Source organism: Sceloporus occidentalis, unplaced genomic scaffold (assembly GCF_023333645.1).
Source record: "Sceloporus occidentalis isolate IW3139 unplaced genomic scaffold, rSceOcc1.0.p SCAF_14, whole genome shotgun sequence".
Lineage (NCBI taxonomy): Eukaryota > Metazoa > Chordata > Lepidosauria > Squamata > Phrynosomatidae > Sceloporus > Sceloporus occidentalis.
The window spans coordinates 17,557,094-17,573,775 of record NW_028316994.1 but is presented as its reverse complement, the minus strand read 5'-3'; the positions used below and the strand labels follow the sequence as shown (position 1 = coordinate 17,573,775).

The window sequence follows — 16,682 nt, the reverse complement described above, 5'->3', positions numbered from 1 at the left end:
GTGAAACACTGAACTCACAGACCGACACCTTCTTTTATCTTAAGGGTAATGCTCCCCTTGAGGTCCAAGTATCAGAACCAGGAAGAGATTTAAGGATAAAAGGACGTGGTCTGTGACAAGAACACAAAGGTTGGAACAGCAGGGTCAACCTGGATAGGACATCCCATAATCCCCAGACAGCATATTTCATGGTGTGTGGTGGTTAGAGCTTGTCCTAGTGCAAAGAGTAAGTTAGTGTAAGCTGCTGCCACACTGCAGAATTAATGCAGTTTGAAACCGCTTCAACTGCCATGGCTCAATGCTATGGAATCCTGGGATTTGTAGTTTTGATGTGGCACCACAGAGAAGGCTAAATATCTCTTAAAAGTACATATCCCAGGATTCCATAGCACTGAGCCATGGCAGTTTTACAAAGTCTTTTGCCTTCTCTGCCAGAGAGTGCTGGCGCATCATCAAACTACACATCCCACTAGTCTTCTGTAGACAGTGAAAGTGGTGTCAAAAGGCATTATTTCTACAGTGTGGATGCATCCAAAGACTCACAGAATTCATCTTCTGCTTTTCTCCTTCCCTTGGTTACACTCAGTCCTACCTCACAAGATTGTTATGAGGATAACGACAGGCTGAAGTCCAAAAAAGCTGACCATATACCAAATATAATATTTCAGATGCCACAAAACTCTGCCCCTTATATTCGTTGCTATACGCCTTCATGTCATTTCCCACTTATGGCAACCCTAAGGGGAACCTATCCTGGGTTTTTCTAGAGAGGGTTTGTCATTGCCATCCCCTGAGGCTGAGAGAGTGTGACTTGCCCAAGGTCACCCGGTGGTTCTATATAGTATCACACTAACATTCTCCTCTAGACACAGTTCCCGAAAGCACAAAGGTCCCCGTTGTGGTGAAGCTTCCCTGCCCAAACAACAGCCTCAAGCCTTTTCAGTGAGGCTTGCATATTTGCACACTGGGTGACCCACATTCCCCTCCATTCTCGCACTTGCACCCAGAGAGTTTCCTTCCTCCTCCGGGAATCTGGGTTGCCTGTTTTGAACATGAGTCACCACCACTGGCCACAGCTACCACCTCACAAGAAACCGGGAAGCGCAGATGGCTGGCACTGGCACAAAAGGAGGAGACCTGCTCTTCCCAGCTCCTCTCCTCCCCTGTAGTCATTTTAATGCTTCAAGTTTCTTGCTACCCAGACTGGCAGCATACAAAGAAAACTGAATAAATGGAGGCCTAGGTTCCTGCATGAACATCTAATATTTTGAGGGGGGGGGGGGAAGACTCAGGTCTGCATCCGCCCTGCAGAAATACTGCATTTGACACCACTTTAACTGCCATGGCTCAACACAATGGATTTCGGAGATCTGTAGTTTTGGAAGGTATTCAGCCTGGCCTATCAGAGGGTGCCACAACAGACTACACATTCCAGAATTCCAGAGCATTCAGCCATGGTGATTAAAGTGGGGCCAAACTGCAATATTGTATATGTTCATGTATAAGTCTAGAAATTTAGGTTGAAAAATTGACCCAAAAAAACTGAGTTAACTTATCTACGGGTCAATGTGAGTACTGCATTTTAACTCATACACACATATATATGTATGTATGGTGAAAGGCAAGAGTTTAATCTCCCCAGACTCCATTCTACTCTCTCATCCATCCAACCTTTAGTATGTGCACAACAAATAGTTATGCCTATGGCAATTTTGTAATTTCTTTGGCATTGTTTTCCTTTGCTTCATCCTTTACATCCTCCATTGCATGCCCTTAGTGTCTTCTCTTCCCTCTTTTTTACATTTGGCAAGAGCCTGTTCCAGCTTTGCACATCACATCCTGATGGAGCAGAATATATATTCTGGTATAAGATTCCCCTCTGCTTGTGATCCTTCCCCGCATCTTCTCCCTCCAGGCCCCAGTCCAAAACAAACAGCTCCAGCCTCCATAAAGGTAGGGATGTTGCAAGGTTCCTGAAAGGGCTAAGAAGAAGATGGGGAGCTGTTTGGATCAAAGTCTAAAGTGTCTACATGAAGGAAAGAAAGTGGGTGAGGGAGCCAAGAGACCTGCCACAAAAGGATAAATGAAAGGAGAGGATCTCAGAAACTGGTCGGGAGATCAGTAGGTTTTGGAGGACACACAATCCAACAGGAAACCTTTCCCAGTGCAAGTGCCATTGGAATTAATGGGAAAATGCAGCAGGAAATAAACATACAGTGGTACCCTCTGAGTGTGCGTATCAAACAGGAGTTTATCACACTGGGGCTAAGAAGGTTAAGAGGCGATACGGTAGCCCTGCTTAAGTATTTGAAGGTGTGTCACATTGAGGACGGAGCAAGCTTGTTTTCTGCTGCTCCAGAGAACAGGACCTGGGGCAATGGATGCAAAGGTATAGGAAAAGAGATCCCACCTAAACATTAGGAATAAGAGCTGTTCAACTCCCTTGGAGAGTGGTGGAGTCCCCTTCTTTAGAGGTTTTTAAACAGAGGCTGCACGGTTGGTCATCTGTCAGGGATGCTTTGGTTGTAAGTTCCTGCATGGCAGAAGGAGGGTTGGACTGGATGGCCCTTGGGGTCTCTTACAACTCTATGCTTCTATGGTTTCAATGCTAGAATGATCCTGGGTGGTTTATAAGGCCACCCTGGGCCTCGCCAGTGTTCAGACTGTCATCGGTAGGAAACCTACAGGATGTCGCCACCTTCGGTTAATTAGTGATTTGTCAATTAGGGCCCATTTTCTAGCGCTGACCTACCTCCCAGGTTATCCTGACCTTGGTTAAAGTTATACCACATCTGCAAAAAATCATATCCTCCAATGCCAGGGAGTTCTTGGCCGTCCAGATGTTTAGGACTGTAACGCCCATAAGCCCTTATCATTGGCCCTGCAGGCTGCTGGGAGTTGTGAACACTTGGGAGGCCAAGGGTTCCCCACTCCTTCCCTTGATCAAATAAATTACAATGCCAAGTATGGTCAGACTCTCTATTCACTAACCATGCAGATTAGGATTCCTGCTCTGTCCATCTGGCGTGAAAGGCCAAAGGTCTTGGAAACTATTTTCTTGACCCTGATCCTGGGGAAGGCGTTGGGGTCAGAAGGCTGCCCTCTGCTCATTCTCTAAGCACCTCATTTCCTAGCCTTCAAATTGCACCATCTGCTCCTTTGGCATGACTGCTCCCTCTCCCAAAAGTGCTTTCTGTGAAATCTGATGTACTTATAGAGTTTAAATATTGGCTATCACCTGCAGCTTCCCTGAAGGCTTTCCTAGGTCTCATCTGCACTGCAGAAATAATGCAATTTGACACCACTTTAGCTGCCATGGCTCCATCCTACAGAATCCTGGATTTGTAGTTTGTTGTGGCACCAGCACTCTCTGACAAAGAAAGCTAAATATCTCAAAAAACTACAAATCTGAATATTCCATAGCATGGAACCATGGCAATTGAACGTGGCGTCAAGCTGCATTAATTCTGCAGTGCACATTGGACCCTGGTGGGAATCACTTTGCTAGTGATGCCATTGCTAAGCCCCTGTGGTGCCACAGAGTGCTCCCAAACATCCAAGCCGTCCTCATAAGAAAGGCATTGAAGACTGTGGTTCTTGGATTTTGTTCCTGCAGGAGTTTTGGATCAAGTCAGAGTCAATCCCAAGGCATATTGTGACAACAATGTCCATAGTCCACTCTTCCAGCATCACATTTCAGGTCTGTTGATTTTCTTCAGCGCTCAGGTTTCACAACCACACATATAGAAATTAGAAACAATGAGGTAGTCCTCAGTAAACTATGCATCCCAATATCATTAGCATCTTGGTCGCTTCCCATCGACTGCCTGCTTTGTTTTAATAATTTATTTTAATAATTTAATTGTATTGTTTTTTATTGTAGGTGGGTAGGTTTGTGGGATAGTGAGTTTTGTTGTATTTTAATGTTCTTTTAATGTTGTCAGCCACCTTGATCTAATTGGAGAAGTATAAATAAATTATTGTTATTATTATTATTTTATTAATATTTATTATTTATTATTATTATATTATGTGTGTGCTGTGTGCCTCCAAGTCATTTCCGACTTGTGGCGACCTTATCATGGGGTTTTCTTGGCAAGATCTGTTCAGAGAAGGTTTGCCATTGCCTTCCCTTGAGGCTGAGAGAAGAACTAGAGGGAGCTAGGGAACTAGGCAGCAACAGGCAGGAATCCAACAGGTGAAGGCGAAATGCAGAGAAAGGACCTAGAAGGAGAAGCTTCTTTTGCTTGTGACTGGGAAACTAAGCCTGCATCCACGCTGGAGAAATAACCCGGTTTGGCACTGCTTTAACTGCCCTGGCTCAAGACTATGGAATTCTGGGAGTTCCGCAGAGCTCTGCTCTGGGCCCCACAACAAACTCCAACTCCCAGAATTCCATAGCCTTGAGCCAGGAAGAGTTAAAGTGGTGCCAAACCGGGTTATTTCTCCAATGTGGATGCAATGACAGGCAGGAATCCAACCGGTGAAGGAGACCTAGAAATACACAGGAGAGAAGCCACTTCTTTTGTTTGTGGTTGTAAAGCTAGGAAAGTAGGCACTGACAGGCAGAAATCCAGCTGGTGAAGGAGAACAAGAAATACACAGCTCCTTTTGCTTGTAACTGTGAATCTACAAAAACTAGACAGTGCCAGGCAGAAATCCAGCTGGTGGCGGAGACCTAGAAATGCACAGGAAAGATCTAGAAACAGCTGCTTCTTTTGCTTGCGACAGTGAACCTAGGCATTGGCAGGCAGGAACCCAACAGGTGAGGTGTCAGCCTTTCTGTGTGGGTGAAGCCGTACCCTGCGTACTTCTGCCCACAAGCCTCTCCCCCAAAGGGGCACCCTCCTTCCTTTTCGCCCAGCTCCCAGGTAACCATCTGCCTTTATTAAGGATGACCGTTTGTCCTTGGAAGGGCTCCAGGCTGGGCCCAAGCCAAGGCCAAATCTGGCCTCTCCATCCCTTGCCAAGCTCAGCATCCCAAGCCAGCCAGCCCTGGGCCAATGGCAGCAGGAGAATGGCGGCCACTGCAAGGTGTCCAAGCACCTCCTGGTGGCGGTAGGTGGAAGTGCACCCACAAAACTGAGATGGGGATGATGGTATATACACTCGGCCCTCCACTTTGGCAGCTTTGACTTTTGCGAGCTTGATTATTTGCACATTTGATTCATATTATCTCTCTAGGAATCTCTAGGTCCTCCAGAGAAATTGTGCTGGAAGAAGTTGACTATAGAGTTGCACCAGAGGACTTAGAGAGACCTGGAGAAAACACTTCTCTAGGCATTTGTAATAATAATTATAATGTTTGCCCCACTTCTCCATCTGGATCAAAGCATTTTACAGCACAAAAAAGTTATAAAATACAAAATAATCCCACTTATCCCCTCCCTCCTTCCCTCCCTCCCTTAACAAATAATAATCCCTACATAACAATGATAAAAACATTTTAAAACGTTAAATTAATCATTAAAATAATTTGAATTAATATATTCTTTCAGTATTTGGAAATTCAGTTCCAAACGTTGCATGTTGTGCCTGACATATGGCAGTTTCAATGTGAGTATTCTTTACACGCATTGGGTTTTAATACTTGAACAGTTGGCAGCTTATAGGATTTATACTGATTTTTACCAAAAATTGAAAATATTTCAACAGGACTACGATATTCAGAGTTTTCCAGATGAAACCAAATTCTCATTTCACGTCTGAAACATTTCCTTTTGTGCTCTGATTTTGCACTCTCTCGCTTTCAGCTGGGCTGCCAATTCATTTTTAAGTGATCTTGCTTCTGGGATTTCAAACAGAAGCCTATTATCCCAGAAAATCCAGGAGGCAATCTTTTTATTGAGACGGCAACTAGCAATTTGCAAGCTTTGCTTGCTAAATTTCTGTGCGCCAATCCAGTGACACAGGAGCAGGTCCACAAAAAAAAGTTGGCAACTCTAGCATACTTCATTCTTATTAAGGCCAACAATCCAGTTATTCTACATTCCTGCCCTAAGTCATTGCTTCACAAATATTAACTTTTCTAGGGATGTTTCAAATGCTAGAGATAATATGTATATCAGTAGTTGTTAACCTTTTTTGGGAAGGTGTCACTTGGCATTTTATAATCTGCTTAAAGCTATCAATCCCAATACACATTAAACACATAAGCACCAAATTTTTGCATACACAAAATGTATGCGAAATTTACTTCATTCAGTTTGTACTAATTCCTTACTTCAGCATTAGAAATTCAGTTCCAAACATCACATGTTGCGCCTGACATGCAGTGCCAGTTTCAACGTGACTATTCTTTTACACACAATGAAACTAGTATGAAACAAAACTATCACAATGGACAATTTAAAAAAAACACCTAGATCTTGTTTACTTAAAAATTTATTGAGAGAGACAAAAATCAAAGTCGACAAAAAGAAACCACAGGCAGGAAATCCATTTTGGCCCCTGGTTTGTGGACTCTCTGGAGCACCTCCAGGAACCCGAGATGTAGAGAAAAATATCAGGTTGTACTTGACTGCTCAAATTGGTGCAGAAATGTGCAAGTTTTTGAGCTTCACACAACTTTTTTCCGGCCCGACACAGAGTTCTGTGAAATTCCAAAGATTTCCTATGCAAGTGAATCAGTGGCGTTTATCACACTGGGGCTAATTTTGGCATTAAAGAGAGATTAAAGCGCATTGAATGCATCCTGCAAATAAAGCAAAAACGGTGAGTCGTTGCACAAATGCATTGTTGCTGAAGTCCCGAAAATAAAAAGGTGCGCTTTAATGCTTCTTTGTGACCACTTTAATGGCAGGTTTTGTGCGACGCCATGAAATCGTTTCACGTAATTATGCTATATTTTCCAGGATATTCACGGGATAAACTCCCGATTTCCTTCGTGTGATAAACTCCAATGAAACGGAGCAATTTGGCTCCCTTTTGTCTTTCTTGCCTGTGAAGTCATAGAATCTTAGTGTTCGGAGGGACCCCAAGGGCCATCCACTCCAGCCAAATCTTCCATGCAGAATACACAGTCAAAGCACCCCTGACAGATGACCATCCAGGCACTGTTTAAAAACGTCCAACGAAGGAGACACCGCCACCATTAAACCACCTGTTTTACATCTTTCCAAAAAGCCTGGAAAGGCACAGAGCTTGCCGTGTGGGAACCTTTCCGAATTGCCTGCGAGTTCCAAGTGCCCTTTGACTCTTTGACAAAGCAATAGAGATTTCCTTAATGACCTGTGACAGGTTGCTGCTGTGTCCATTTCCATCCCAGCCCTGGCTTTGCTGGGGGAGCTAATCTTAGCCCGCAAGGATTGCTAGAGCCAAACCAGCCCCCCTCTTCCTAAATCCCACTGCTGGCCGTCCTCCGGATGCAGCCTGACACTTGGTGCCAGGTGCTTGCCAAGCCCTGAGGCACCAGGGGTGGGGGTGGCGGGGGCCACACAGGAGCACCCCAACCGAAGCTGGTTTTCACTTTCCACAACGCCTGGACCGGTGGTGAGTTATTCAGGGGTGCCTTTTTTTCTTTGTGGGAGGGGGCCTTTCGTACAAGCCGAGAAGGGTTTTGATTTTGGTTGGTCGTGGAAAAGCAGCAGGCGACATGTGGCCCACAGAATGGAAATGTGGCCCACGTATGGCCAGTGGGCATGAGAGCGGTGGGTCCCTTGCTCAGACCAGATAGTTTTAAACAGGGGGCTGTCCATGGGTATCAAAGTGTGGTAAGGAGGGGTTAGGAAATGAAAATGGGGTGCAAAGGAGGAGGGGATGGGGAGAATGCCGAAGGGAGAAAAGAGGACATTTAGGGTTGCATCTGAGCAGAGTGGTGTCTGGCCCAGGAAGGACATAATACAGGGCAGGTGAAAAGATAGGGAATCCACAGTTAGAAAAGGATAGAAAGTACTGTATTTCGGTATGAAGGAAAGCCAGCATGATGTAGTGGTTTGACAGTTGGACTAGGAGACCAGAGTTCGAATCCTGACTCAGACATGTAAACCCACTGGGCAAGTCACACTCTCTCAGCCTCAGATGTTGACTATGGCAAGTCTCCTCTGAATAAATGTGCCAAGAATACCCCATGATAGGTTCGCCTTAGGGTCACCATAAGGCAGAAACGACTTGAAGATACACAACAATTTGGGTGTGAAGAATGACAGAGAGTAGCCTCCCCAACCAGAACATCAATCCTATGGGGAAGGGAGGAGAGATTGTATAGGTGGAAGGAGAAATATGGCCCTAGGCTGTATGTGGCCCCCAGGCTGTTTTTGTGGCCTTCGACGCCTTCTGACTCCCTGCTGCCCTTTTTTCTGCCCCTTCCCCACAAAAGAGTGACAGTCTTCTAGAAGCCTTCAGGACTGTGGAAGTTCACTTTCAAATTGGTTGCAGGGCTCTGCCAGCACTGTTTAACATTAAATAATAATATCCCCTTTCCAAAACTAGAAGTGCATTTCGGGCCTGTTCCACAGGGAGAGGGAGCAATTTTGGGCACTCCATACCCAAAGGTGGAAAGATGTCCCTCCCAGCCCCACCACCGCTGTTCCCCTTCCTTGCTAAAGGGCTGGAGGAGGTTGCAAGAAAGCTTGCTCATGCATGCTCAATAATAATAATAATGTTGATTCAGAGTTAGCTGCTCCTCCCTGACTCCTTCTTTCCCCCTTCCTCTCAATCCTCAATGTTTCTGTATTTGCACTTGACAGTTGTGGTTGTCGTCTTTAAGTGTTAGAGGCATAGCAGGATGCAGAACAGATGCCTGCAGGTGGATGGAGCGCTGTCACTCTTATAGTCTCTCTGGGGGTGTGAGAGAGACATTTTTATTTTCTTTGGGGGGGGGGTGGCATCACTGCTCTTGCACCTGGAGGCTCCATCAGTTGCGTTCAGGTATTCAGAAGTGCCAGGAAATAAAGGATTAATGGGGGATTTGCAGGACTATAGCTCCCATCATTCGCAGCCAGTGGCCATGCTGGCTGGGGATGATGGAAATCATGGTCCAAAACATTGAGGAAGGTTGGGGAATGTTCAAAAAGGCTGGCTGAAGGACACACAAGCATGTAATAGATGCTTCTGCTTACTATACATTTTATGTTCCCTTGCAAAATGGGTTAGTCCAGGTGGCCCCTGGAGGTACTTTCATAATTTCAGGCAAGAGAGGAGGTGGGATGGAGCAGAAAAGGAAAAAGGTGGGTATCTCTTTGCTTCTCCCATCCATTTCTCTCTGCGCAGATGGAGAAAATACGCAACAGGCTATTTCCTTAGAGTATTTTTTAAAAGATGTGTATTAAAATGTAGCTATGTGGTTGTCATTTTAAATACACCTCAAGGTTTATTTAAGGTATCCAAAGGACCCCAGGAGCCGATGGGAGGAGGGGAGAGATTAATGAAATATAGGCCACCCTGTGCGGTATTTAAGCTGATAGGGAATTAATGGATAAAATTAAATTCGCTTTCTTTAAAAGGAAGTGTGTGTGCGCGTGTGCGCATGTGCGTGTCATTTTTATTTCAAGCGACTGCAAAGAAAGCAGAAGACCTAACATTTTGCTAATTCACTGATAAATTTATTTTTCTTATCTGCTCTAATATATGTGTGTGTGTGTGTGTGTGTGTGTATGTATGTTAACCCTGTCTAGCTAGGACCCAGACCAAACTTGTCAAAAAGTTTATTTGTATTTAAATCTCTCAATCTCTCTCTCTTAGCCCCCTTTAATGAAAGATAAATTAATTCTATCCATTCGTGAAATTTCTTCCATTACCAGATCTTGCAAATTCCTTGCAAGAACCACTGAAGTGTCTATGCATATCATATTTGCATGTTTGCTTTGTAATGAACTACAAAGTTCATTACTGCATAGCCAGCTGGAGGGATACTGGGAATTGTAGTCCAAAAAGTTACTTGGCCAAGCTGTGCTCATGCCAGAGGAAGGGATGCTACTCCAGTTGGTACTCCAAAAAACCCAAAACTTTTCTAAGCTCTGAGAAGCGGAAAGACGGCAACTGATATGGGAAGAGGTAGTTTGGTCTGTTTTGCTTCCTATGCTGTGCTTTGCTATTTGTTGCATTTTGGAAGCTACCAAAACAAATCAGATTCTCGGTCTACCTAGTTCATGCAGGAATACACAAACAATGAAGTCCCTGAAAAACCTCCAAAGAAAGAGACTCCATCAGACTATAAAAGGCAGCTTCTTCCATATTTAAACAGCTCTTATTCTCAGAAAGTTCTTCCTAATGTTGAGGTGGAAGCTCTTTTCCTATAGTTTGCATCCATTGCTTTGTGTCCTAGTCTCTGGAACAGCCGCAAAAAAATGGCTCCATCCTCAATTTGACATCCCTTCAAATATTTAAACAAGGCTATCATTGCTTTCATCCTTTTCAGTTAGCCCAGAGATCATCCAGGCAGGTATTCCCTACTAGAGTAGACCCATTACATTAATGGGATTCACCTATGTGTTAGTCTGCTAGTCTGATGTCTCTCAAAAAGTCTCCAACAGCCAAAGAAAAAGGGACATCCTTGCATCGTTCCCTTTTGTATCTCAGTTGGCATCATTGGGTTGCCATTTACCAAAATCTAGGCTTTTTGAACTACTGTATTGTCTTTATTGCCAGGATGATATTTTCACCAAAGTCCATTCTCTCCAACACTTGAAATAAACAATTCCGGGAATTACTGTATTGTCAAATGCCTTCTCTGCATCGAAAAAAAATCAGACTGGCCTTTTTTCGTTTTATTCAATAATATTCAGGAGTGTTCTTACATTACTCCTTCATTGTCTTTTTGTCAAAAATCCACTCTGGTCCCCGTGAATCATCCGGAAGATATAGTTCCGCAGCCTGTTTGCCGAAATAGTAGTAAATATTCTATAGTCATTGTGTAGTAATGAAGTAGCCCTGTAATTCCTTATTAATATCTCATCCGTATCTTCTTTGTGAATCACTGTTAATCCTCCAAGAATCTGGCATCCATCCTTTTCCTTTTCCTAACAGCCCATCACACACCATTTTGAATGGTTGAAGTAATTCACTACAGTTTTCTTATCCTATATGTTATTCCTACAAGAATCTGGCATCTATCCTTTCCCTAATATCCCATCACTCTTCATCTTGTATGTTGGAGTTTCTTATAATATACTAATTGATTCCATGAGAAACTCTAGGCAAGAGTAACCAATAGGTTTTCTCAGTACAACCGCAAAACAACAAAGCAACCCTTGAGCAAAGGTGAGCAACTTTGGGGCCTCAAAGGTAGCTAGACTTCAACTCCCATCATCCTTGATGCTGGCTAGGGCAGTGAACTGACAACATCAGAAAGTTTTTTGTGGGTTTTTCGGGCTATGTGGCCATGTTCTAGAAGAGTTTATTCCTGACGTTTCGCCAGCATCTGTGGCTATGGGCATCTTCAGGGGATGCACTGTTCTAGAACATGGCCCCATAGCCCGAAAAACCCACAAAAAACTATGGATGTTGGCCATGAAAGCCTTCGACTTCACAACATCAGAAAGGCTTTAAGTCCCCACCCCAACCCTGCTTTATAGAAATGCTCTGAGCGCAAAGAAAGCGGTGGGGATCATTTCTGTGCAACACAACCACCATCTTGATGGGTTTCCCCCCAGAAGCCTTTGCAAGAGCAACTCAGTGGGAAGCCTTTACATGGGAGGGGGTCAGATCCTACACGATGCCCTCCCTCCATTGGAAGAGGGCATGAGCCACGTTTAGGCCACAAAAGCTGCTTACAAGGGAGATTATCAATGGTTTTGCTAGCTCTGCCCTAATGGGATTGGACAGGTCATTCCCAGCCCCCAACCCAGCCTCAACGGGGGGGCACTCATGTCCCCCTGCCCCAACTCTTGCCTTGGCACCCGCATGTGCATGCATTTGTGTGTTACACACACACAAAGAGACAGCCCTCTCCCGCTGGTGCAGCGGAAAGAAAGCTATAAGCAGACATGCTTTTTAAACACATTTGCCAAAGGAACTGGCCTACTAGCCATAACCAGTATACACAGTGGCCTTGGATGCCCAGTTTAGCTGCCGTGCGGCAAGCTCTGGCAAGCCTCCAATGTTCCACAGGTGAAAAAAAGTTGAGGACGTGTTGACAACAGTGTAGGTGTCAAGACCGGGTTCGGCCAGAGCATGGGAATGTTCTTGGCATTGCAGCCCAAAAACATTGATATTTCTTCCACATTGTGCAGAAGAAGCATCTCCAAATGGTGCGGCCATGTTAGTATCAAGAGCTGTGCGCATTGGGGGCAGAACGTGTCGGGTGGGAGGGACTGGGCTAGTGTGCATGCTTGGCAGAGATATTTTGGGCACTATTGCTCAAAAATTGTTTTTTTCCTAGTTTGGTACCTGATATGCTGCACTTTCCACAGCCCTTCACAATGATGGCACTTTGCATGGTTAGAGCTTTAAGATGATGGCATTTTATATTTATTTTTGCCATGTGACTCCAAGTCATTTTTGACTGATAACAACTCTAAAGCAAACTCTTTCATAAGGTTTTCTTGGCATGTTTCTTCAGCGAGAGTTTGCCATTGCCTTCCTCTGAGTCTGAGAGAGTGCAACTCACCCATTTTTATATTGCTGGCACTTCATGTGAACAACAGTTTACTCTGCTGGCACTTTACATGGATGATATTTCACTCGGACAACATTTTACATGGACAGCCCTTTACCCTTGCATGAAACCCCACTTTAATGCCCACTTGCCCCATCCAAAGAGACCTTTTCTCTCCAAAAACTATGGAGGCTCATGGAGGGAAGGATGAAAGACTTCCTTTCCTCCAGGATCAGTTAGTTTCATGGCCTGCATTTTTCATTTACAAGAGCTGATCATAGATTTCATCTCACTCCCCAAAGATACCAAGGAGCTTGGCCCTAAGTCAAAATCAAGAATCTAAATAGTGCATTATTTAACCCTCACGTATTTAACCCTGAGAGAGAGCCCAGGCCAAGTATTCAGCAGCCATTCTTACCAGCACAGCTTTGGAAATTTCCATTAGAGAGGCTGCTCTTGCAATTGCTGGTTTCATTTTTGCATGTTCCACTACTTGCCACTTTCTTCAATGCTGGGTCATACAGCGGGCCCTTGAATAACAAAATCGATGGAGGCTCAAGTCCCATTAAATACAATGGCATTATAAATTGGTGTCCCTAAAGGTTCCTAAAGGTTTCCTCTCCCTGAGCCATCTCCAAAAGGCACGTTCACCTTGTCCCGGTTCACTTGGGTTAATCCGCATCACTCTCACAATGAGCAACTGAGATGCTCTGGCAAAGACTTAATTACTCCTCCAGCAATAGGCCTTTGCAATAAGTGGGAGCCAGGGGGGATTTGCACACAATCCAAAGATATCAAGCTGGTGTTGATGTGGAAGGCAAGAAGAAAGTCAGCCCAGCCTAGCAGTTAGAATACTGGACCAGGATTTGGCAGATTCAGGTTCTAATCCCTGCAGAGTTACAAGACTCATTTTGAATGGCCACAGATCTCTTGCTCTTTCTGCCTCTTGGCCTACCTCACAGGGCTGTTGTTGTGAGGATAGAAGTATGGACCTCAAGTTGTAGAAGGAAGAAAGAGTGGGTTTTAATCCCAACTGAGCCATCAGACTCCTCTTGAGTGGCTTCAACTCTGTCACTGTTTCTCTGGCTGCATCTGCACTCCAGAATTATTGCAGTTTGACACTGATTTAATTGCCCTGGCTCAGTGCTACAGAACACTGAGATTTGTCGTTTTGTGAGACATTTAGCCTTCTTGGTCAGAGAGTCTGGTGCCACATCAAACTACAAATCCCAGGATTCCATGGGATGGAGGCGTGACAGTTAAAGCAGAGTCAAAGTGCATTCGTTCTGCAGTGTGGCAACACCCTCTGTCTTGACCTTCCTCACAGGGCTGTTGTTGTGAGGATAAACGCATGAGTGTTTTAGTTACATCTTTTAACTTTTCTATGTTTTAAATGTAATTTTGTAATGTTTTTAGATGACTTTAATTGTTTTCAGTTTTAGTGTGATGTTTTTAACTTGTTGCTTTGATCTGTGAGCCGCTTTTGGTCCCTTCTGGGAGAACGGCGGCATACAAATGAAGTAAATAAATAAAATAAGAACTAAAAGCATGGAGCGCACGAGGAAGAAAGGCAGGATTTAAATGCAGCTAATAAATAATATAACATGAAGGCAGATGACTAGGGCAGTGACATTCCCAATCGGAAGAACAGGCTGGCAGTACAGGGAGGATCCAGGTTTTTAATTTTTAATGTGGGTCTATATATGAGTGCCTAAATATAGTATGTGTCTGTGAATGAGAGAGAGATCAAACAGTCCTGTGCCCCAGTTTGAAGAGCAATGTGTGGGTGGCAAAGAGACGTGGATTCAAGGCCTGAAGCCTCCTGCAATATGGCTTTAGACTAGAGAAGTCTCATTGTCAGCAATGGGACTGACTCCAGTGCAGGACTCCCCAGGGCTGCCCAGTTAATCTAGAAGTGCTGCTTCTTATATATATACACAAAGATGCCACATTTCCTTATAAAATGAACATTTTACAGTCTAGCCACAGTGTGTCTGTGTGCTTTGCAAAGCAGATATTAAAAGTTTAAAAGGCAGCTTGGTTTGCTTAACCAGGGAAAAGAACTGCTTGAAACTGGAATAACTTTGCCAACATCCAGAACAGTGGCAGAAATAAATTGGGTTCAAAGTGTGGTGTGTGTGTACATAAAATTTTACTGGTGTTGCTTGGTTTGATGTTGAGGATTGTGTTGTCTGAATGAAACAAAAGTCTTGGTGATGCCAAAAATCCTTATAGTTTGTTACACACCAAGTTCCAACCTTTTTCTGGAGGAAAAAAAGGATGAGTCTGCCAGTCGATCCCAGACTTGCATGGAAATGTTCAAGCTTTCAGTCTAAGGGTATATCTACACTGTAGAAATATCGCAGGATAGAGTCATGACATTTTAACAGCATCTTGGGATTTGTAGTTTGGTGATGCACCAGCACTCTCTGGCAGGGAGGGCAAAAGACCTTGTAAAACTACAAATCTCAGGACTCCATAGGATGGAGCTACAGCACTTAAAGTGGTGTCAAACTGCATTACCTCTACAGTGTAGATGGACCCTAATTGTATATATGGCATTGGTCAATTTCAGTTCACAATTGTGGATACCAGAGCGCTATATATATAGTGTGTGTGTGTGTGTGTGTGTGTGTGTGTGTATAAAATTAAAAACACAGAAATACAATCTGTTTGTTCAGGAAGTACCTCTGTTAGTTGGTGGAGCAGAAGTTGTAGTCAAAATGTAACTTTTCCATGCTCTTGGACACAGAATCATAGAACCATAGCACTGGAAGAGATCTCCAAAGAGACATCTAGTCGCCTGTCAGTTGCAGGAAACCACCACTAAATACCTCTGAGAAAAGGTCAGAACTAGCCTTCCCCAATATGGCACCCTCCAGATGCATTGGATCACAGTGCCCACCATCTCCAGCCAATGGCTTTGCTGGCTGGAGATGATGGGAGAAGTAATCTTCCAGGTTAGAAGTCTACTGTATGCACTTAGAGCCTCAACAGACTGGCACTAAACATCGACATCGGGGCGGAGTGGGGGCATAGCGTCCACATGCCACATGCCCTGACTCCGCTCCATGCCAGTATGATGCTGTGCCCCCCACCACACAGTGGGAGGCCTCATAGTGCTCCCTTGCTGCAGCATGTACACACATTGTGCCAAAGGAGCACCGAAAAGCTGCGGTGCCAGTGGCTATGGCATCCTTTCCACATTGCAAAAAGGAGGCATTTTTTGCGGCTCCTTTTTGCACCATGGAAATGCCAGATTGGGCCCATGGCGTGTGGTTGCTGCGGCCCTGATCCGGCTAGGAAAGGGGTGCTATCCTGCCACCCCTAAGGGGCTGTGTCTACAACCCCTTAGTTTCCAGTAACCTGAATTAAAGTCACTGGGACACAGCTTGATATCCTATCAGTATGTCGTTTTTAAACCCTATGTTTGTTTCTATACTACCCATTTAGCCTAGAATGTAGATCAGTCTTTCATAATGGCTTACAGAGAATCTAGATGAGGTAGCTGTTGATTTATTGCATTCTAACTTTTCTGCAGTTGGCTGTCTTTTTCAGACCTCATCTTCAGGCATGTTGAAAACCAAACCATTAAAACACAATGGTGGCACCAGCCTGTCTAAGGCTTCCAAGACCTATTGTGCTTTTAATTAGTAGCTTCCATCTTGTACCTTCTGCCTCCCTTTCCCTTCCTGTTCTGTATTATTATTAAACATGAAAAGGAGAGGGAAAAGCATAGAGGAACTCCGTGATTAAGCCATCATCCTGGGAATCCTGTGGAAGAGAAGCTAATTAGAGGGTCAATTAAGAACATATTCCTCAATAATAATATCGCAGCCACTTTCAACAAAACACAATAAACTGAAATGAAGTCATAAGCAGGAAGATATTAACTAATTTTACTGGGGATCTTAACAAGGCATTCTTGGGGATGATCATTGCTGGATAATGCAGCAATAAATGAAGTGGCATGTGATGCCCTTATTTTAGGTTTGGGAACCATGCATCCCTCAAAATGTTGGGCTCCAACTCCCAACAGTCCTAGCTAGCCTCACCGATGTCTGACCTTTAAAGGAGCAATCCAAGATAGATGCCTTCTGCAGGATTTGGGCTACAGATTTTGGCTAAACATTAGAAATGTCTGTTT

At 44.3% G+C, this 16,682-nt stretch overlaps 1 protein-coding gene across 1 annotated transcript in view; it reads left to right on the top strand.

The window, feature by feature from the left end:
- Positions 1–7,400: 7,400 nt before the first annotated feature.
- Positions 7,401–16,682, top strand: part of LOC149304319 (rhodopsin kinase GRK1-like) — a 28,282-nt gene continuing 19,000 nt past the window's right edge. Inside the window, exon 1 of the mRNA XM_089479840.1 lies at positions 7,401–7,491. The gene's annotated coding sequence lies outside the window, so the exon portion shown is untranslated. The remainder of the gene's footprint in view (positions 7,492–16,682) is intronic.